The sequence below is a fragment of the Lissotriton helveticus genome, chromosome 9, assembly GCF_964261635.1.
Source record: "Lissotriton helveticus chromosome 9, aLisHel1.1, whole genome shotgun sequence".
Taxonomy (NCBI): Eukaryota; Metazoa; Chordata; class Amphibia; order Caudata; family Salamandridae; genus Lissotriton; species Lissotriton helveticus.
In genome coordinates, this window is record NC_136070.1 from 877015629 (window position 1) to 877038168 (window position 22540).

A 22540-nucleotide genomic window follows, 5' to 3' on the forward strand; every position below is an offset into this window, starting at 1 on the left:
GAAAGTAAGTATGTGTTAGTATATGTTTGAAAATGTAAGGTGCTCTATGTTTAACTGTATAGACAAGAAAATGGAAGTGTGATTGATTCTTTACAGGACTGACTAGGTGTGTGAGTAACTCCATGGATGAGTGGCAGAGTGTAAGTGTCTGTATAGGTGTATGAGTGCATATGATAGTGTTGTAAAGATGAGTGATTGTATGTATGAATGATTGTATGGGTGAATGAGTGAATGTGTGTGTAGACGTAGGAATCAGTGAGTACGTATGTAGTAACTAGTATTGGTGTGTCAATGGTTTCAAAAATTATACTCTGTATTTAACACTGGGTGAAACAGAGGTTATATTAAAACGTGAGGAGATGCATTGTATTGTCACATGAATGATATCATCAGTGATGTGGTCATTGATGTCAAATGAGATGTCATCAGTGATCTCATCAGTGATGTCATTTGAGATGTCATCAGTGATGTCACTGACCATGTCATGAATGATGTAATATGTGACATGATCAGCAGTGGATTGCGGGTGCGCGATATATAGTTAGTGCAACTAACTATATATGGAATTTCAATGGTTTTGTGTGAGTAAAATAAGGTTTTTTAAATGCTAATTCCTAACTATATATGGTGTATAACCTATGGTTTTTTCAGTGAATTTTCAAGGTTTTGTAAATGCTAATTCCTAACTATATATGGTCTATAACCTATGGTTTTTTCAGTGAATTTCAATGGTTTTTTAATAGCAAATATCATAAGCTGTCGAATGTCAAGTACGTGGTAAGTAAAAACATTTTCGTGTTTATGCACACTGATCTGCTTTGAATGCTGCCCCCCACCCCTCATTTCTATTAGGAGTACTCTCTCTTTGCAGATAGTGAAGGGTAGTTAACGCAGCCCTTTGCCCCCTTTGTAATCCGTCGTGCCTGCTTCTCTCTCCATTTGATTGATTGTTCTCTTTGGTTCATTCTCTATTTACAAACAAGCACAGAGTCGCAATACTCTGTTTAGTCTTTGCAGATAGCGAAAAATCGTGTAAAAAAACAAAAGGAATCGAGCAAAATCAGTAGGCCACTAATGGGATCTCTTTTTGACCTCGCTAAAATAGAAACATTAGGAACAACCTGTTGAAAATAGCAATGCGTATGTACATAAGCGGCGTTCATTTGTGTTCACAGTACCCCTTGTTGATTGTTTGAATCGAGCATTGAATTGTTCGAAGTTAATTCTCTTAAGGATCTTCTCTGCCTGCAAACGAGGAAGAATAGGAATATTCTCTCTCCCTTTGCAGATAGTGAAGGGTAGGTAACGCAAGCCTTTAACACGTCGTACCTATTTCATTCCTCATTGATTGATTGATTGTCCTAACATTGACTGTTTGGGAATTAGTTCTTTTTGGAGGTATTCCCTGTTTGCAAATAAACGTAGGAAAATCTTTGCAAGTAGTGAAAGGGTACGTAATGCGGACCTTTCTCCCCCGTTGTAATCTGTCATGCCTATCTACTCCCCACTGATTGATGCACCTGTTTCACCCGGACCATTTACTAGAGATACGTCATCTGGGCCGACCAGAGAGCACCCCTAGTGAAAAGGACATATGCAATAATAACGAAGTGATCACTGTATCCTGTTAACAGAAACTTTAGCATGAAACAACCTGGAAAGAAAAGAATAGGAAAACGAAAATCAGTAGGCCACTGATGAACATGAACTTTTATTAAACAACGAACAAAGAAACGATAACATAACGTAATGATAAAACCTATTAATGTCCTAGAAACAAGAAAACGTTAAAATATGCCAGTGGTGAGAGACCAGAAAAACAGTAAGAGAAACCAAATCACCCCTCGCTGTCCCACCGCCTGCCACGCCAAAAAAATCGATAGACTAGGGAAAATGCAAGTCAGTAGAACATCCGCCCCCACTCTGGAAACTTCCAAGGTGGGGCAGGGTTCCGACTACGCCCAGCCGGGAGCAGCCCATATAAGGCAGGTCCTGCTGCCACGCCTCGGCCAGGAGATCCTAACGTAGGGTGTAGCCGGAGGAGAGGCCGAGGCCAGCGGGACCCGGCCAGGGGATTGCCTTTACAACGCTGAACAGTTGCAGGGGGGGGGAATGTCTCCTCGACCCTCCCCTCTCTCTCCCAGTCCGGCCGCGGTGGCCCTTGAGAGTTGCAGGTAGTCCCGCCACATGCTCTTCCGGTCCGGCCACCAACGGTCGGGGGGCCGAGGCCGACGGGATCCGGCTGCAGCCGATAAACCAAGAAACCCGTTCATGGGGCCAGAGCCAGGGGCGTCCGGCCGACATCTACCGGAAGCCCGGCCCGAAGACGGACGGGACACTTCTTCTTTCTTGATAATGGCTGCGACAACACTGGGGGGGGATGTCTTGCACATGCCTCCGACCCCCCCCCCCTCGTCCTCATCGCCTGGTCCGGCCATAACAAATCTCAAGTGAGACGCCGTGGGGTGCACTGGGAGGGAGAGACGGTGCGAACAGGCCTCTCCCGCCTCCCCAGGTGGAGGCTTCCCAGCTGCACCCTCAGCGCTCCAGGCGCCCGGAAAAGGGTTCTTCCACTGTGGCCATGCTGCAACGTCTCGCCCGGCAGGGTGGAGCCCGTCCGCTCATGTGACCCCGCGATCGCCGGTAGCTGCCGAACTCTCAAAATGGCGGTCGACCTGGCAAGAGCGGGCCCAGCATAAAGAAATGGCCCGGTCACTGGTTGACTCCACCACCGTAGTCCTCCACGACCTTGAAGATTCTAGAGGAGCCGCGGGAGTCTCCGACCCCCGATGGGGAATGACTGCCATGATCGCCCGTGGAGTGACGAAACTGTATCCGCGGGACGTCGGCGCTCCCATGCTGGCGCCAGCCTCACTTTGAATTACTAGAATCCTGCAGACCTCACTTCCGGTGAAAGCACAGTGTGACCCGGTAGGAAAAATTATTGCACCCCCTCCCCTTTTTGACTGATAGTTCAAACCACCGATCCTTTCCTTTGCCCTTTTAACGGAACTTTGGACTACCTCCCCCTCTTTTACATTTTCTAGAGAAAACAAAACATTAACCACTACATTAGCATAGCAGTTGACACCAGAACTGTTTTCAAATTGAAAACCAACAACATCTTCAACAGAATCCTTTTTGTTTCTGCTGTGACCCTGCTACAGCACAGGCATTGTCCCCAGCAGTAATTCTGCAATGCCGGTAAGAATAGCTGTGGTGCCTACTGGACTCACTCACCCCCGCGGCGCCCCACGCCGTTATTTGCTGGGCGGCAACTTACTAGACATCACCTTCGTGCCATCTAGATTTCAGCGCGTTCTGCTGCCTTGGAACTATTCGCACAACAGACCGCTACTGACAAGAATATTTCATTATTGGTGCTGTCAATTTCAATAAATCTATTGGATAATTCAAAAGAAATTGCCACGGTCTCTTCGTTGTTTAAATGTTTTTACTGTTTTTGTTTTGTTGTATATATTTATATGTTATTAAAGTTTTATATTCCTACTACTTTGTTGGAGTGCTATATATTTTTAATGTGACACATAATTGTAAAAACTTTGATGTACAAAGAGTCATTCCTGGAATCTTCCGCTTCAGGCTCGGTCCCCTCCCCAATCACAATACAGGATGGTTTTCAGATAGTAGGAACACGTGTGGTGTGACGGATCTCATCGGGTGTGGGCCTTGATCTACTATAACTCCTTTGAAGAGGGGTGATTCTTTACAGCTGGGGCCATAAACTACATCTGCAGGGCTAGCTGATAGCCTGGACAATCGGACACAGAGGAAGAGGAGTGTCAGAGGGTGCGGTAGTGAATAGGGCGAAAGGGAGGTGTCGGGCGGGCACAGAGTGTGATTCTCAGGGAAGAGCAGCGCAGATGGGGGGAGGTTTATTGCCCATGCATAAGACAGAGAGCGGTGGTGACCAGTGCCTGGGGAAGATGCTTGCGTGGGTGAGGAGCCATGCTACGAATCGACAGCGTGCAGAGAGTGGGTCTGGTCAAGACATCTAAAATGGCTGCCGTGCACGACAAAAGTGTGGCATTTCAAAAAAGGCAAGATGGCGCAGACAATGTTTTTCAACACTTCCTCATTTCCTTCGAATCGAACGTTAACAGACGTTGGGGCATATTACCAAAGTTAAGCGATATTTATCGCTAACGATGCTTACCAACGAATTTTTTACCACTAAGCATCGTCAGAAATTATCGAAGATAAACCTTGCTATTATCATGGTTTATCGCAAATGCGATAATAAACGGCCGCAATGCATGAATATCGCTAAAAACTCAGCGATATTCATGCATTACCGAGCTAATGCTCTTAGCCATGTTATCCACCTCCCATTGGATAACATGGCTAAGAACTGCTCAGGGCAGGTGTTACTTTTTGGAGATATTCGCGCTTAGCGCGAATATCTCCAAAAGTTGGTAATAGGAGATAGATATCTTGCATGTTGTAATGCAAGTTATTGTGGTATATGGAACTCATACCATAATCTCTCAGGAAAGCAGAAACTGATCCTTTTGGGACCGCCTAAAAAGGCCTAGGGGGTGAGGAGTACTCTACTTTGCCCCCTTTTCACGTTCCGAACTATTTTATTTTACTCTCTTCTGTAATTACACAAAATAGCAGCGATAAGATGCATCGGAGACACACAGTGAGAGAAAGGAGGCCGGAGATGAAGAAGAGATGTCAAATACACATTGGAGATAATATAGTGGCAGAAGGGAAGTAAATATGAGTAAACTTACCATGTAACATAAAAATGTTGCACTCTATACTATAAGTCTCATTTTATACTACAATCACTTCGCTACAACCTCATAAATTAAAAATAAAAATGAATAATGTCTCAAACAATTTTTGATTTCTAAATATAAATTTATTCTTCAGAATTTTCTAAATTTGAAAGAACTAGTAACATGTCCTCATCAGCAATGTCCTCATGAAAAGTCTCCAATGATGATTCTTGTAACTCTATGGTCTCCAAACACTCGATAAATTCGCCATCAAGAGATTGATCAAAAAAATCATTCAAGTCATCTCCTCCTTGTGACAATATTTCATTATTGGTGCTGTCAATTTCAATCAATGTAGTGGAATCATTCAAGTCATCTCCTCGTGACAATATTTCATTATTGGTGCTCTCAATTTCAATCAATGTAGTGGAATCATTCAAGTCATCTCCTCCTTGTGACAATATTTCATTATTGGTGCTGTCCATTTCAATCAATCTAATGGAATCATACAAGTCATCTCCTCCTTGTGACAATATTTCATTATTGGTGCTCTCAATTTCAATCAATGTAGTGGAATCATTCAAGTCATCTCCTTGTGACAATATTTCATTCTTGGTGCTGTCCATTTCAATCAATCTAATGGAATCATACAAGTCATGTCCTCCTTGTGACAATATTTCATTATTGGTGCTCTCAATTTCAATCAATGTAGTGGACAATTCAAAAGAAATTGCCACGGTCTCTTCATTGTGAGCCATTTTATTTTGAAATTGCTTGCTGTAAATTGCAGAAAAAAATAATCACTTTCATTTATCGTTTTTAGTAATACATAATATAAAACTAACTTTATCAAGTATTTAGTATAACAGAAGGACTGCAAATAAATAACAGAAAACATTTTTCAAATTATCTTCAAGTGTACAACATAGTTCCCCTTACAAATTAACAACTCACCTTTTTAAAAGTAGGAGAAGTGTTAGTACTGTGTAAATCAAACACCAGAAATTCACCACCAAAAATTCCTCACAAATGTACCTCAGACAGTAGTATCACAAAATGGCTGTGGTTTCCTCTCATTTGAAATATATACATAACCAATTAACTTTCATCACACACAAATACAAAACCAAAGTAACATTTTAATTGGTTCTAAATTTCAACACTTTCAAATGTGTTTTCCCCATGCAATTTTCCATAGGACATTTACATACGTCTACAGCCTGAATGGCTGAACGGAATTACACCAAACTTGGCAAAATGGTACATCAAACCTAAGAGGTCAGGAAGGATCTACTATGCCCCCTTATGGTCATTTCCCCCTTCGCTTTGGCCTCCTCTTGTCTCTCAATCCTACCGAGAGACAAGATGGCGGCCGCTACGGACTGTTTGGAATGTTGACAGACGCCGGAGAACCAATCAGCTTCGCAAAGCTCCGTAACGCAAAAAGTACGCGAAGCGGAGCGCTGTTACAGATATATATCTTTTTTTGAACGTTAATTTCTCAAAATCCACTGGAGCACATATATTGAGACCTAGCAAAGGCACATCGGGCTACCAGTCCCTAATATTTTGCCAAGTTTCGTGCAAATCCATTCAGCCGTTCGATTATTATTATAATTTTTTTTTTTGCCCCGCGGGGCCCTTTTAAAACCTCCACATCAAACGTAGGGGGTCAGCGAGGATCTACTATTCCCCCTTATGGTCATTTGCCCCTTCGCTTTGGCCTCCTCTTGTCTCTCGATCCTACCGAGAGACAAGATGGCGGCCGCTACGGACTGTTTGGAATGTTGACAGACGCCGGAGAACCAATCAGCTTCGCTTCACAAAGCTCCGTTGCGCGAAAAGTACGCGTCCTGGAGCGCTGCCCGGTCTGCTGTTACAGATATATATCTTTTTTTAAACGTTAATTTCTCAAAATCCACTGGAGCACATATATTGAGACCTACAAAAGGCACATCGGGCTACCAGTCCCTACAATTTTGCCAAGTTTCGTGCAAATCCATTCAGCCGTTCGGGCTAAAAGTGAGGCCAACCGCCCTATGGAAAACTCAATGTTAAAAACACGTTTTGGGACCCCCCTTTTTTCTCAGCCCCCCCTTGACGAACCCCCCCCAAATTTTCAAGGGCTGCTCAGAAACAAAATGTGCCATTTTCCTGAAAATTTCAGCCAATTCCGTCCACAAACGCCAAAGTTATTAGACATAGAATTTTCAAAAAACCCATAGAGAAAAAATCCTAACTATATATACCTACTGGCGACCGCCAGTAGGTAATATATATTCAAACAAATGCAACCTCCCAGGCTCCAACCGTAGCGACCAGGAAAATCACGCGGATCCAAAACAGCTTTGTAGTAGGCACAAGTTTATTCACGAGCTGAACCAAACAATCTGACGCGTTTCGGGCATCCGCCCTTGCTCATATATATGTGATTGTGGAGGCCACACCCCTAAATTAGCAGGCAACCCCATACCTTTCTTGCTAGTTGCAGACAACATGCTGCTTATATTGAAAACGCCAATGGATATCCAGAATGTCCTCACTGAATTCGCGAAAGCATGTAAAGATAGAGGCTTAGAAATATATTGCTCCAAAACGAAATTCAAGGCTTTTAATCCATATAAATCTAAAAGGGGTAAAGTGAGGCTAAGGGGTCCATTAGGATGTCGGGCGGATTGCCCCCGCCAGGCTGGCGGTGGCTACCGCCAGCCTGGCGGGGGCAATCCGCCCGATATCCTTCCCTGAATTCCCCCGCCATATTACAATGGCGAGGTGACCGCAGTGGACCAAAACACCGCCCGCCACTTTTCCGCCCCGGTCGCCTTGCGGCCGGGGCGGAAAATGTTTAATATGGTGGCGGTGTCTATTAGACACCGCCAGCCATATTACAATGGGCAGTGTTAGATGCCTTTCCGCGGCGGCGCTGCCGCCACGGAAAGGCATGCAGTCTTCACTTCTCGGGGCTCCCTGCGGGCCCCCAGAGTGAAGTACAGGTGGGGGGTGCACATGGGGTGTACCTGTGGTACCCCCCTTCATTGTCATTTGCAAAGCGCAGGCACCGCGCGGTGGTTGCCGCTTTGCAAATGACAATGTCAAATTGCATTTTCAGCATTGTGGCGGGCGGTGCAGAGAGCACCGCCCGCCACAATGCTGAAAATACAGGATGTGCCCGCCACGGAGCTTCCGGCTTGGGGGCGGAGCTTGCGGCCCGGAGGCAGAGCTTCCGGCCTGGAGTCGGAGCTTGCGGCCCAGAGTTGGAGATTTCAGCATGGCAAAAATCCCCACCTCCGAGCCGGAAGCTCCGCCTCCGGGCCGGAATTTACTCCCCGATTTCGGACTTAGAGTTAGTAGTCTTAAATCTATTCTGTGAATACCGAAAGTAGTAAGTTTATTCTGTGAATCCCGAAAGTAGTAAGTTCACTCTGTGAATCCCGAAAGTAGTAAGTGCATTCTGTGAATACCAAATAGTAGTAAGCTTAGGATTTAGTCTTAAGTTCATTCTGTGAATCGGGCCCAGGGAATGGTGGTAGTAATAAATATAAGCCCTTAGAAGCACCCAGCAACGCTGGTCCCTTACAAAATCCAAGGTTGGTTCAAAGGTCATGTGGGAACATAAAAAGAAAATCGAAGTCAATTGGGAGTCAAGCCAAAAAAACTAAACCTAACGTACACACCAAGTTAGTTCTAAAAATATGGTACCAGTCATAAATTCAGTCCACACGGCTATGATGGAAGCCTTTAAATCAACTATGAGTTGTATGCTGGATGCTTACTAGAGCCCCATCTTGGATAGGTTAATTTCAATAGAGAAAATCCTAGCAGAACAATATAGGGCTGCACAACCCATCCAATTTACCCAACCTGTGGTTTTGGACCCGACTAGGGATAACATAGCTCCAGGCATCATACCCATGCCTGGGTCATCTCTCGACCCTTGGCTTCCCAGTGGAGCTCAGACTTGCAGTAAAAATATGGCTTCCAAAGATCTAGGGGGGTTGGCTGATGATACAAGAGAAAACAGGTACCCAATGAGGCTCCATCTACTCATCCCCAGGGTTTGGCTTCCCAAAGATCAGAAACATCAACGGAAGAGGTGCAGGGACACTCAACAAATGCCCCTCAGAATTCAGTGGTCATCAATCTCCCACCCCAATCAACGCCCAAGGGGTCCTGTCCCAAACGGTTGGGTATCAGCCTGCTCCACGACTAGAGCTATCCAACAGATACTCAGTTTTATCAAGGTTGGATGAGTGCGATTGACTGCAAAAGGAACTTAGAGCCAGTTGGAGACACACCCCATCAACAGGGGTCCCCACGCCTTTCTACACAAAGTGTTGTGCCTTGCGCTATTGAGTCGTCTGGGAAGACTAGATCCCAGGAGCGGGTGCCTTTACCGGCTGCAAACCGAGGGATGATTTCTAGTGTAGTCACTTATATTGCCCTGTCATGAAATATTGCAGGTTTGGTGGGCAAATTTCAGGACCCGTTATGGATGCAGTTCATCAGACAATTCTCTGTGATTTGTCTCCAGGAAACTTGGCTGGTGAACTGTAAACTATTTTTGGAGGGATATAAATCTTTATTTGTCCCTGCGTCCCCGTCAGCTTGTGGCAGAGCTATGGGTGGCTTGGTAATTTTTATATCGTTGGCTGTGACCTACAGGATCCAGCAACTTCCAACTGCTAATAAGGACTTTCAAGTTATCGCCCTAAGGAGAGGAAATGACAGCATGGACATTATTAATCATAATGCAACAAGCGCACAGGGGGGCTGCTTCATAAGGCAGTCCTGCTGTTTTGTTGCACATAATCTTATGGAAGAGGGGGATTTTAATATTCACCCCTGTGCAGATCCCCAAACCACATGTATGGTTGAGTTGGGATGTGCCAGGATGCAGTGATTCCACTTTGAGCATTCTGTTCAGGGGGACGCAATGAATAATTTGCTCAATGAAGATGACTTGTTATCATCAATGTCTCTTTCTGCCCTCCTTTGCATACAGTCCGTTCCTTTTTTTAAAGGATGAAGTGATGGTTCCTTTACAGATCATATCCTGATTTCAACTGGCCTTCAGTTAAATTTTTGTGGGTTTACAATTGTGGATAGCGTTTTTAGCGACCACAATCCTATTTGTGTGCACCTGGGAGCAGGTTGCTGTCAACACAAGTCAGGGTGATAGTACCAGGCATGTTGAGACCCATGTATGGAAGACGCCACCTAAAATGGTCACAGATATCTCTAGACTCATTTTATGGCGAGGTACAAGTGTCATGTGCAACATAATTAGCTTCCTGTGTGTCACCTGGCTCCTACCCAGGGGGGTGTTCTCAAGGCTTTTGATGTCATTATCACCAAGATAGGGGCACTCTTAAATGCTCCCTCACATAGGACGGTGCTATCTGACCCTAGATGGTTTGACCCATTATGCTCTAAGGCTGGGAGACAATTAAACGAAGCTTTAAAAGCTACAACGAGAAATCAATTTTTGATTTGTGCCCGCCTTCTTGAGTATAAACGGGCCTTGGCCACCCGCCAGGGTGAACCGAAGGAGGATTTGTGGAGAGATTAATTGGAGCCAAGTACCTTAGGGAACAGCTCAAGGTTCTGGGGCATTATTAACTGGCCTCTATTTGAGAAGGCTAGGGATGGAAAAGTAGGCACTAATATAACTGAGGATGAATGGGTGTCTCACTTTAAATCTATTTTCAAATGTCCCACGGATCAACAACAAAATCAAGGCAGGGTTAACACCAACGCCCTAGTAGTGTTCGAGAAGAAAGAGGTGGAGAAGGGTATTTTAGGGTTGATGTGCAATAGGGCCCCAGGCCTGGTTGGCATCCCTCCAGACCTTTTAAAAATCAAACCCACTTTTTTGGGCTCCGGTACTGATGGCTGCGCTCACTGCGGCAGCCAGGGTCGGCTGCCTGGATTCCTGGGGCACCTCAACCATTGTGCCGGTTTTCAAGAAGGGCAATCGTAATAGCACCTCATGTTATAGACCGACCTCCCTTCTTGACTGCGTGGTCAAGGTTATGGGTGGGGTGTAACAGGAAAGATTATCCTCCTGGGCGATAAAGAACATAATCATCTCTGATATACAATACGAGTTTCGCACAGGGCATTCCACCTTGGCCCAAAGCCTTAAATTATATATGATCCTGGGGAAGTATACAATCGCCCGCCAAGGTACGATCTAAATAGCCTTCATGGATCTTTCCTCTGCTTTTGACTGTGTCAATCGGGGGGAAACTGTGGCAATCCATGAGGGCCATGGGGTTGGAGGACAATTTGGTTGACTTCCTAGAGGATCTGCATAGGGACACCAAGGCTAACATCAGATATGCCCAGGATCTCCAAGTATCTAGGGATTTTAAATTGAGAGGGGGGTTCGGCAGCGATGTATCCTGGCCCCTTTTTTATTTAATTTATACATCAATGATTTGGATAAAACTCTGGTAAAAACTGGGATCGATTTCCCATATGTGGGGCGACGAGGTCTGCCCGTCCTGCTATATGCGGACGACGTGGTCCTCATTGCTAGGACGGCTAAGGGACTTCAGACCCTGCTTGACACCTTCCGGAGCTTTATGGATGGCCATGACCTGACAATTAACAATTCTAAATCTTATATTATGCAGGTCGGGACTCGACCGAAGAAACAGTACCCCTTTAAAGTGGATAATGAGAAAGTACCAATGATCTTGATATTCTCTTACCTGGGTGTTTTAGTAGATGACCGCTTGAATTGGGGGACCCTGATTCAGAGGAAAAAGGGATGGTCATAAGGGTGAATGCTGCAATTTTCAACTTTGCCGCGAAGATGAGTAAGCGCCCAATTGTGGCAATGGTGAAAATATATCAGGCCAAAAGTGTTGCTATAGTTAGCTATGGGAGCAAAATCTGGAGCTATGCAGCAACTGATGCTCTGCAGGTGGCAGAGAACACCTTTTGAAAACGTCTCCTAGGAGTGTCCAGTGAAACATCAAATTTGGTGATACATGAAGAACTGGGGTTGCCATTTATATGTGATACTCTGGCTATGCGCACTTTGTTGTTTTGGCTTAATTGTTGGCTAAACAAACATTTAGCTCTTAACCATCAAATTGTAAAAGAAAATATGAGCCTCGATCACATGCTACATATTCCATGGTTAAAATATATTAAGGGCTGTTTTGAAGAGCTGGGGCGGCTGTACCTTTTTTTAAAGCCTGATTCTATTACTTTGAAGGATGTGGAATTTGTAAAGAAAACTTTTACTACCCTAAAAAAGCTTGGTAGAGATGATCTAGAAATTGGAAAATCCAGCTTCCGTTGATATGTGATGCTCAAAACAACGCCATATCTTTTGTGGCCACTGACGACCCATGAGCGTTTTTTATTGATCAGGTTCTGATTGGACTACTTCCATTTGTTACTTGCTGTCCCAAAAGGGTGCTGTGGAGGCCAGATGTTAGCATCCTGTGGCTGCGATGGAGTGTCTCCTCAGGATTTGCTACAATTTATGTTTTTCTGTAAAATTTATGAAGTGCCTCGCACACATTTGTTAACACCTCTTTTAAAGAAGTTGAACTTTATCCAGGTCTGCCCGGCTCTTTTCTATTTACAATTGCTGAAACCAGAATGTTTAACTTTTATAGTAGGTTTTCTGAAATCCTCACTGAGATCTAGGATTTGTATGGAGAGCTAGTAAACCCTTAACGCAGGTAGACACCCCTTATTACCACCTATGAAGATGAATTCCTGGCCATTGGTTGTGTGTTTTTCCCTCCCTAATATTCCTTGTATTAGGTGTATATACTTTTTATTAAGGGGCTATCTCCCTCTATTTTACTGTTATGAATTGCATGTTTCAATTGCTACATGGAGTTGTGTAACTTTTATGGTTTTATTTTAAAACCAAATAAAGTATTTTGATTGATTGACTAATCTTTACAACAGTTGAGCACTCCCTGTCCTGACTTCATTGAGAGAAGACTTCTTCTTGACTCTGCTGATTTCCCCTGCCCAGAAGTGTTGAGCTTCATGCTTGAGTACTTATACTTTCCTCTTGAACCTTAAACTTGTTTCATATGATGCTGACACCTTCCCCACATAATAGCTCATGTTACATTCAAAGTCTTATTTAGTATATGGAAGTTAATTTATGGAACATTTTTTGTTTCTATTTTGTTTGCTGTATGTATTCTATCTTTTTTTGATCATATACAAATTCAGACTGCATAGTCATTTAAATATGTATGTTCTTACCACGTATGTCCTCCAGATTTGATCTGTAAACTGATTCAAATTATTGTTAAAACCCATAAGATATTTACAGCATCCTCTTTGTCATTCTTGCGGAGCCACATTGGATTCCCTGCACTTGAAATGTATTGCTGATGTTAGCTGCTTTCTTGCACTTCAAGTTGACAATCAAAGGCCCATACGACCAGTGGGGATTATATTTGAGGATTTTTTAGGGAAACTGAGATTCAAGAACCCCCTCTATCAAGAGTGTGCTTTATTCCTAACCTTCAGACTTGTTGCTTTTTACTGGCTGGTTAAGAACCTTACCAGTTGGTTTAATAAGCACCTCCTTTCTATTGCAGGGAACAGCGGAGCTTGCGGCCCGGAGGCAGAGCTTCCGGCCTGGAGTCGGAGCTTGCGGCCCAGAGTTGGAGATTTCAGCATGGCAAAAATCCCCACCTCCGAGCCGGAAGCTCCGCCTCCGGGCCGGAATTTACTCCCCGATTTCGGACTTAGAGTTAGTAGTCTTAAATCTATTCTGTGAATACCGAAAGTAGTAAGTTTATTCTGTGAATCCCGAAAGTAGTAAGTTCACTCTGTGAATCCCGAAAGTAGTAAGTGCATTCTGTGAATACCAAATAGTAGTAAGCTTAGGATTTAGTCTTAAATTCATTCTGTGAATCGGGCCCAGGGAATGGTGGTAGTAATAAATATAAGCCCTTAGAAGCACCCAGCAACGCTGGTCCCTTACAAAATCCAAGGTTGGTTCAAAGGTCATGTGGGAACATAAAAAGAAAATCGAAGTCAATTGGGAGTCAAGCCAAAAAAACTAAACCTAACGTACACACCAAGTTAGTTCTAAAAATATGGTACCAGTCATAAATTCAGTCCACACGGCTATGATGGAAGCCTTTAAATCAACTATGAGTTGTATGCTGGATGCTTACTAGAGCCCCATCTTGGATAGGTTAATTTCAATAGAGAAAATCCTAGCAGAACAATATAGGGCTGCACAACCCATCCAATTTACCCAACCTGTGGTTTTGGACCCGACTAGGGATAACATAGCTCCAGGCATCATACCCATGCCTGGGTCATCTCTCGACCCTTGGCTTCCCAGTGGAGCTCAGACTTGCAGTAAAAATATGGCTTCCAAAGATCTAGGGGGGTTGGCTGATGATACAAGAGAAAACAGGTACCCAATGAGGCTCCATCTACTCATCCCCAGGGTTTGGCTTCCCAAAGATCAGAAACATCAACGGAAGAGGTGCAGGGACACTCAACAAATGCCCCTCAGAATTCAGTGGTCATCAATCTCCCACCCCAATCAACGCCCAAGGGGTCCTGTCCCAAACGGTTGGGTATCAGCCTGCTCCACGACTAGAGCTATCCAACAGATACTCAGTTTTATCAAGGTTGGATGAGTGCGATTGACTGCAAAAGGAACTTAGAGCCAGTTGGAGACACACCCCATCAACAGGGGTCCCCACGCCTTTCTACACAAAGTGTTGTGCCTTGCGCTATTGAGTCGTCTGGGAAGACTAGATCCCAGGAGCGGGTGCCTTTACCGGCTGCAAACCGAGGGATGATTTCTAGTGTAGTCACTTATATTGCCCTGTCATGAAATATTGCAGGTTTGGTGGGCAAATTTCAGGACCCGTTATGGATGCAGTTCATCAGACAATTCTCTGTGATTTGTCTCCAGGAAACTTGGCTGGTGAACTGTAAACTATTTTTGGAGGGATATAAATCTTTATTTGTCCCTGCGTCCCCGTCAGCTTGTGGCAGAGCTATGGGTGGCTTGGTAATTTTTATATCGTTGGCTGTGACCTACAGGATCCAGCAACTTCCAACTGCTAATAAGGACTTTCAAGTTATCGCCCTAAGGAGAGGAAATGACAGCATGGACATTATTAATCATAATGCAACAAGCGCACAGGGGGGCTGCTTCATAAGGCAGTCCTGCTGTTTTGTTGCACATAATCTTATGGAAGAGGGGGATTTTAATATTCACCCCTGTGCAGATCCCCAAACCACATGTATGGTTGAGTTGGGATGTGCCAGGATGCAGTGATTCCACTTTGAGCATTCTGTTCAGGGGGACGCAATGAATAATTTGCTCAATGAAGATGACTTGTTATCATCAATGTCTCTTTCTGCCCTCCTTTGCATACAGTCCGTTCCTTTTTTTAAAGGATGAAGTGATGGTTCCTTTACAGATCATATCCTGATTTCAACTGGCCTTCAGTTAAATTTTTGTGGGTTTACAATTGTGGATAGCGTTTTTAGCGACCACAATCCTATTTGTGTGCACCTGGGAGCAGGTTGCTGTCAACACAAGTCAGGGTGATAGTACCAGGCATGTTGAGACCCATGTATGGAAGACGCCACCTAAAATGGTCACAGATATCTCTAGACTCATTTTATGGCGAGGTACAAGTGTCATGTGCAACATAATTAGCTTCCTGTGTGTCACCTGGCTCCTACCCAGGGGGGTGTTCTCAAGGCTTTTGATGTCATTATCACCAAGATAGGGGCACTCTTAAATGCTCCCTCACATAGGACGGTGCTATCTGACCCTAGATGGTTTGACCCATTATGCTCTAAGGCTGGGAGACAATTAAACGAAGCTTTAAAAGCTACAACGAGAAATCAATTTTTGATTTGTGCCCGCCTTCTTGAGTATAAACGGGCCTTGGCCACCCGCCAGGGTGAACCGAAGGAGGATTTGTGGAGAGATTAATTGGAGCCAAGTACCTTAGGGAACAGCTCAAGGTTCTGGGGCATTATTAACTGGCCTCTATTTGAGAAGGCTAGGGATGGAAAAGTAGGCACTAATATAACTGAGGATGAATGGGTGTCTCACTTTAAATCTATTTTCAAATGTCCCACGGATCAACAACAAAATCAAGGCAGGGTTAACACCAACGCCCTAGTAGTGTTCGAGAAGAAAGAGGTGGAGAAGGGTATTTTAGGGTTGATGTGCAATAGGGCCCCAGGCCTGGTTGGCATCCCTCCAGACCTTTTAAAAATCAAACCCACTTTTTTGGGCTCCGGTACTGATGGCTGCGCTCACTGCGGCAGCCAGGGTCGGCTGCCTGGATTCCTGGGGCACCTCAACCATTGTGCCGGTTTTCAAGAAGGGCAATCGTAATAGCACCTCATGTTATAGACCGACCTCCCTTCTTGACTGCGTGGTCAAGGTTATGGGTGGGGTGTAACAGGAAAGATTATCCTCCTGGGCGATAAAGAACATAATCATCTCTGATATACAATACGAGTTTCGCACAGGGCATTCCACCTTGGCCCAAAGCCTTAAATTATATATGATCCTGGGGAAGTATACAATCGCCCGCCAAGGTACGATCTAAATAGCCTTCATGGATCTTTCCTCTGCTTTTGACTGTGTCAATCGGGGGGAAACTGTGGCAATCCATGAGGGCCATGGGGTTGGAGGACAATTTGGTTGACTTCCTAGAGGATCTGCATAGGGACACCAAGGCTAACATCAGATATGCCCAGGATCTCCAAGTATCTAGGGATTTTAAATTGAGAGGGGGGTTCGGCAGCGATGTATCCTGGCCCCTTTTTTATTTAATTTATACATCAATGATTTGGATAAAACTCTGGTAAAAACTGGGATCGATTTCCCATATGTGGGGCGACGAGGTCTGCCCGTCCTGCTATATGCGGACGACGTGGTCCTCATTGCTAGGACGGCTAAGGGACTTCAGACCCTGCTTGACACCTTCCGGAGCTTTATGGATGGCCATGACCTGACAATTAACAATTCTAAATCTTATATTATGCAGGTCGGGACTCGACCGAAGAAACAGTACCCCTTTAAAGTGGATAATGAGAAAGTACCAATGATCTTGATATTCTCTTACCTGGGTGTTTTAGTAGATGACCACTTGAATTGGGGGACCCTGATTCAGAGGAAAAAGGGATGGTCATAAGGGTGAATGCTGCAATTTTCAACTTTGCCGCGAAGATGAGTAAGCGCCCAATTGTGGCAATGGTGAAAATATATCAGGCCAAAAGTGTTGCTATAGTTAGCTATGGGAGCAAAATCTGGAGCTATGCAGCAACTGATGCTCTGCAGGTGGCAGAGAACACCTTTTGAAAACGTCTCCTAGGAGTGTCCAGTGAAACATCAAATTTGGTGATACATGAAGAACTGGGGTTGCCATTTATATGTGATACTCTGGCTATGCGCACTTTGTTGTTTTGGCTTAATTGTTGGCTAAACAAACATTTAGCTCTTAACCATCAAATTGTAAAAGAAAATATGAGCCTCGATCACATGCTACATATTCCATGGTTAAAATATATTAAGGGCTGTTTTGAAGAGCTGGGGCGGCTGTACCTTTTTTTAAAGCCTGATTCTATTACTTTGAAGGATGTGGAATTTGTAAAGAAAACTTTTACTACCCTAAAAAAGCTTGGTAGAGATGATCTAGAAATTGGAAAATCCAGCTTCCGTTGATATGTGATGCTCAAAACAACGCCATATCTTTTGTGGCCACTGACGACCCATGAGCGTTTTTTATTGATCAGGTTCTGATTGGACTACTTCCATTTGTTACTTGCTGTCCCAAAAGGGTGCTGTGGAGGCCAGATGTTAGCATCCTGTGGCTGCGATGGAGTGTCTCCTCAGGATTTGCTACAATTTATGTTTTTCTGTAAAATTTATGAAGTGCCTCGCACACATTTGTTAACACCTCTTTTAAAGAAGTTGAACTTTATCCAGGTCTGCCCGGCTCTTTTCTATTTACAATTGCTGAAACCAGAATGTTTAACTTTTATAGTAGGTTTTCTGAAATCCTCACTGAGATCTAGGATTTGTATGGAGAGCTAGTAAACCCTTAACGCAGGTAGACACCCCTTATTACCACCTATGAAGATGAATTCCTGGCCATTGGTTGTGTGTTTTTCCCTCCCTAATATTCCTTGTATTAGGTGTATATACTTTTTATTAAGGGGCTATCTCCCTCTATTTTACTGTTATGAATTGCATGTTTCAATTGCTACATGGAGTTGTGTAACTTTTATGGTTTTATTTTAAAACCAAATAAAGTATTTTGATTGATTGACTAATCTTTACAACAGTTGAGCACTCCCTGTCCTGACTTCATTGAGAGAAGACTTCTTCTTGACTCTGCTGATTTCCCCTGCCCAGAAGTGTTGAGCTTCATGCTTGAGTACTTATACTTTCCTCTTGAACCTTAAACTTGTTTCATATGATGCTGACACCTTCCCCACATAATAGCTCATGTTACATTCAAAGTCTTATTTAGTATATGGAAGTTAATTTATGGAACATTTTTTGTTTCTATTTTGTTTGCTGTATGTATTCTATCTTTTTTTGATCATATACAAATTCAGACTGCATAGTCATTTAAATATGTATGTTCTTACCACGTATGTCCTCCAGATTTGATCTGTAAACTGATTCAAATTATTGTTAAAACCCATAAGATATTTACAGCATCCTCTTTGTCATTCTTGCGGAGCCACATTGGATTCCCTGCACTTGAAATGTATTGCTGATGTTAGCTGCTTTCTTGCACTTCAAGTTGACAATCAAAGGCCCATACGACCAGTGGGGATTATATTTGAGGATTTTTTAGGGAAACTGAGATTCAAGAACCCCCTCTATCAAGAGTGTGCTTTATTCCTAACCTTCAGACTTGTTGCTTTTTACTGGCTGGTTAAGAACCTTACCAGTTGGTTTAATAAGCACCTCCTTTCTATTGCAGGGAACAGTTCCATGGGAAAGGCATCCATGGTATTCCTGAAACATGGTGCATTTCAATATTCCTAGTTAAGTCATATTCCCTTTATATATGGGATAAAATACCCCCCTGAACTTCATTATGAGGATCTTGAACATTGTCAAGGTGTTCTCTGACCACATATAGGAACTCTGCCGAAGACCAAGTTCCTTTATATGATCATGGAACTACAAGGGGACTTGTAACATCCTTATTCTGCATGGCAGGGTGGACTTTGGGGCACATGCATCAAAGTTAGGAATTGCAAGTCCTTAATAACGATTATTAAGGAATCACTATTAACCCCTTCGGTGCTAGGCCTTTTCCCCTCCTGTGCTAAGGCTTTTTTTGGCGTTTTGGTGTAGTGCGCGCTTAGGCCCTTGTACCTTTTTGACCACATAAGGTATCCACGCCAAATTGTGTCCTTTTCTTCCAACATCATGTGGATTCTAAAGGCACCCAGGGTTTGTGGATTCCCTTGGAGGGGTCCCAGAAACTAACCAAAATATAGTGATTTTTTTGTTTTTTTCAGAAAAATGGGAAAACGGGCTGCAAATGAAAGCCTCTGGGTTTTTCCCTGAAAATGTTATCAAAAAAGGGTTTGTGGGGCTGAAATCTCCATTTTCTCAGCTTTTAGGGAATGACAGTCTTTTGTCAGAGAACCGACATTTTTCACACAGTTTTGGCATTTTTTTGGGACATAGCCCATTTTTGCTATTTTTAGAGCTTTCCACCTCCTTCCAGTTAATGGTAGAAATGAGTTCGAAAGCAATAATGCATCCTGGAAAGCTGTACATTTTCGACAATTAGACAAAATTCTGAATTCAGAAAGGGGTCATTTGTCTAAATCCATGAAGGTTTCTTTATAGAAACTAACAGTTAAATATTGGAATAATTGAAAATTTGTTGAAAAAAACAGCCTTTTGTCTCAACGTTTTCACCTATAACTTTTTCTAATTTTGACAGCTCTTGGAAAGCAATATACCGTTACATCCGGTAGCCCTTCCTGGTTGTGGGGATATTTAGGACTTGTAGTTTCCCCAAGAACCCGACGAACCCAGATCCAAAAACTGAGCAGCAACTTGCAATGGTATTTTTTCATTTACTGGGTATAGAGCACTTTGTCCTGGAAAATGTATACATGGAAAAATCTGTATGAAAGACACCTATGTATTTCTGAATTGGGTACAAATTATAGAGTTCAGAAACAGTATATAATTGCACATTTTCAAAATTGGGAATACTCGTACTAGCATGAGAATTACTGGTCATTTTTCAAAAAGATTTTTTTTTTTACACAATGTCTTTCATTGAAAGGGAGAAACGCATGAAAGCTCAATTGGTAATAACAGTTGATTTACAAATCTGAATTACCCCAAGTCTCCCGATAAAAACGGTACCTCACTTGTGTGGGTCGGCCTTGTGCCTGGGACAGGAAACGGCACAAAATGCAACATGGTCACACCTAAATTTTGCAGTTACAAATTGACCCTTTTTTGGCAAAGTGCCTACCTGTAGGTTTTGCACCCTAGCTCTGCCGGCACCTAGGGAAACCTAGAAAACCTATACATTTTTGAAAAGTAGACACCCAGGGAAATTCAGGATGGGGTGACTCGACTGCCTACCACCAGGTTTTGTTACCCAGAATCCCTTGCAAAGCTAAGATTTTGACAAAAAAAAAACATTTTCCTTACATTTCTGTGGTGGAAAGTTCTGGAATCTGCGTGGATCAACAAATTTCCACCCACCCAGCGTTCCCCCAGGTCTCCCGAAAAAAACGGTACCTCACTTGTGTGGGTTGGCCTTGTGCCTGCGACAGGAAACGGCGCAAAATGCAACGTGGTCGCACCTCAATTTCCGAGTGAAATCTTGCGCTCTTCCGACAAAGAGACTACCTTTTGTTTTTGAGCCCTAGCTCTGCCAGCACCTAGGAAACCTAGCAAACCTATATATTTTTAAAAAGTAGACACCCAGGGGAATTCAGGATGGGGTGACTCGACTGCCTAGCACCAGGTTTTGTTACCCAGAATCCCTTGCAAACCTAAATATTTGACAAAAAAAACACATTTTCCTCACATTTCTGTGGTGGAAAGTTCTGGAATCTGCGTGGATCAACAAATTGCCACCCACCCAGCGTTCCCCCAGGTCTCCCAAAATAAATGGTACCTCACTTGCGTGGGTAGGCATAGTGGCTGCGACATGAAACAGCACAAAACGCAACATGGTCGCACCTCAATTTATCAGTGAAATCTAGCACGTTTTGGCCAAAAAGACTAACTTTTGTTTTTGCGCCGTAGCTCTGCCAGCACCTAGGGAAACCTAGCAAACCTATACATTTTTGAAAACTAGACACCCAGGAGAATTCAGGATGGGTGACTCGTCTGCCTACCCCCAGGTTTTGTTACCCAGAATCCCTTGCAAACCTAAAAATTTGACCAAAAAAACACATTTTCCTCACATTTCTGTGGTGGAAAGTTCTGGAATCTGCGTGGATCAACACATTTCTACCCACCCAGCGTTCCCCCAGGTCTCCCAAAAAAAATGGTACCTCACTTGCGTGGGTAGGCATAGTGGCTGCGACATGAAACAGCGCAAAACGCAACATGGTTGCACCTCAATTTCCCAGTGAAATCTAGCACGTTTTGGCCAAAAAGACTAACTTTTGTTTTTGCGTCGTAGCTCTACCAGCACCTAGGAAAACCTAGCAAACCTATACATTTTTGAAAACTAGACACCCAGGGAAATTTAGGATGGGGTGACTCGTCTTCCTACCCCCAAGTTTTGTTACCCAGAATCCCTTGCAAACCTAAAAATTTGACAAAAAAAACACATTTTCCTCACATTTCTGTGGAGGAAAGTTCTGGAATCTGCGTGGATCAACAAATTTCCACCCACCCAGCCTTCCCCCAGGTCTCCCGAAACAAATGGTACCTCACTTGCGTGGGTAGGCATGGTGGCTGCGACATGAAACAGCGCAAAACGCAACATGGTCGCACCTCAATTTCCCAGTGAAATCTAGCACGTTTTGGCCAAAAAGACTAACTTTGATTTTTACGCCGTAGCTCTGCCAGCACCTAGGGAAACCTAGCAAACCTATACATTTTTGAAAACTAGACACTCAGGGGAATTCAGGATGGGGTGACTCGTCGGCCTACCCCCAGGTTTTGTTACCCAGAATCCCTTGCAAACCTAAAAATTTGACAAAAAAAACAAATTTTCCACATATTTCTGTGGTGGAAAGTTCTGGAATCTGCGTGGATCAACAAATTTCCACCCACCCAGCGTTCCCCCAGGTCTCCCGAAAAAAATGGTACCTCACTTGCGTGGGTAGGCATAGTGGCTGCAAAAGGAAAAGGTCCAAATCGTACGGTGGTGAATTTAAAATACCCTGAAGCAATATAACCTTGATTTTGGGGGGGTCACCTGAGTTTTTGGCCCGGGGCTCGGTGGTATTCTTTGGAAAGTAGCAAAACCAAACAGTTCTGAAAACTAGACACCCGGGGGAGTCCAGGGAGGTATGGCATGCGTGAGTCCCCCAATGTTTTCCTACCCAGAACTCCTTGCAAACCTTAAAATTAGGTAAAAATAGCACTTTTCCAAACTTTTTTGCGTGGGATCGCCGTGCCGGCAAAAATGTTCTACCACCCAGCGTTCCTCTTGTTCTCCCGAGTAAAAGGATACCTCACTTGTGTGGGTGCCCCAAACCAGAACACGCCAAAAATGAATTTTGAAAAAAGTAGTATTTAAGGTTTACAAATTAAGCCCCCCTGCCTAAGTCACATGCCTTTG

The 22540-nt window shown here is 43.8% G+C and overlaps 1 protein-coding gene across 1 annotated transcript in view; it reads left to right on the forward strand.

Moving 5' to 3' along the window:
• LOC144781944 (cytochrome P450 2G1-like) overlaps nucleotides 1–22540 on the forward strand; it is a 350994-nt gene that overhangs the window by 110750 nt on the left and 217704 nt on the right. The gene's annotated exons all lie outside the window — the stretch shown is intronic.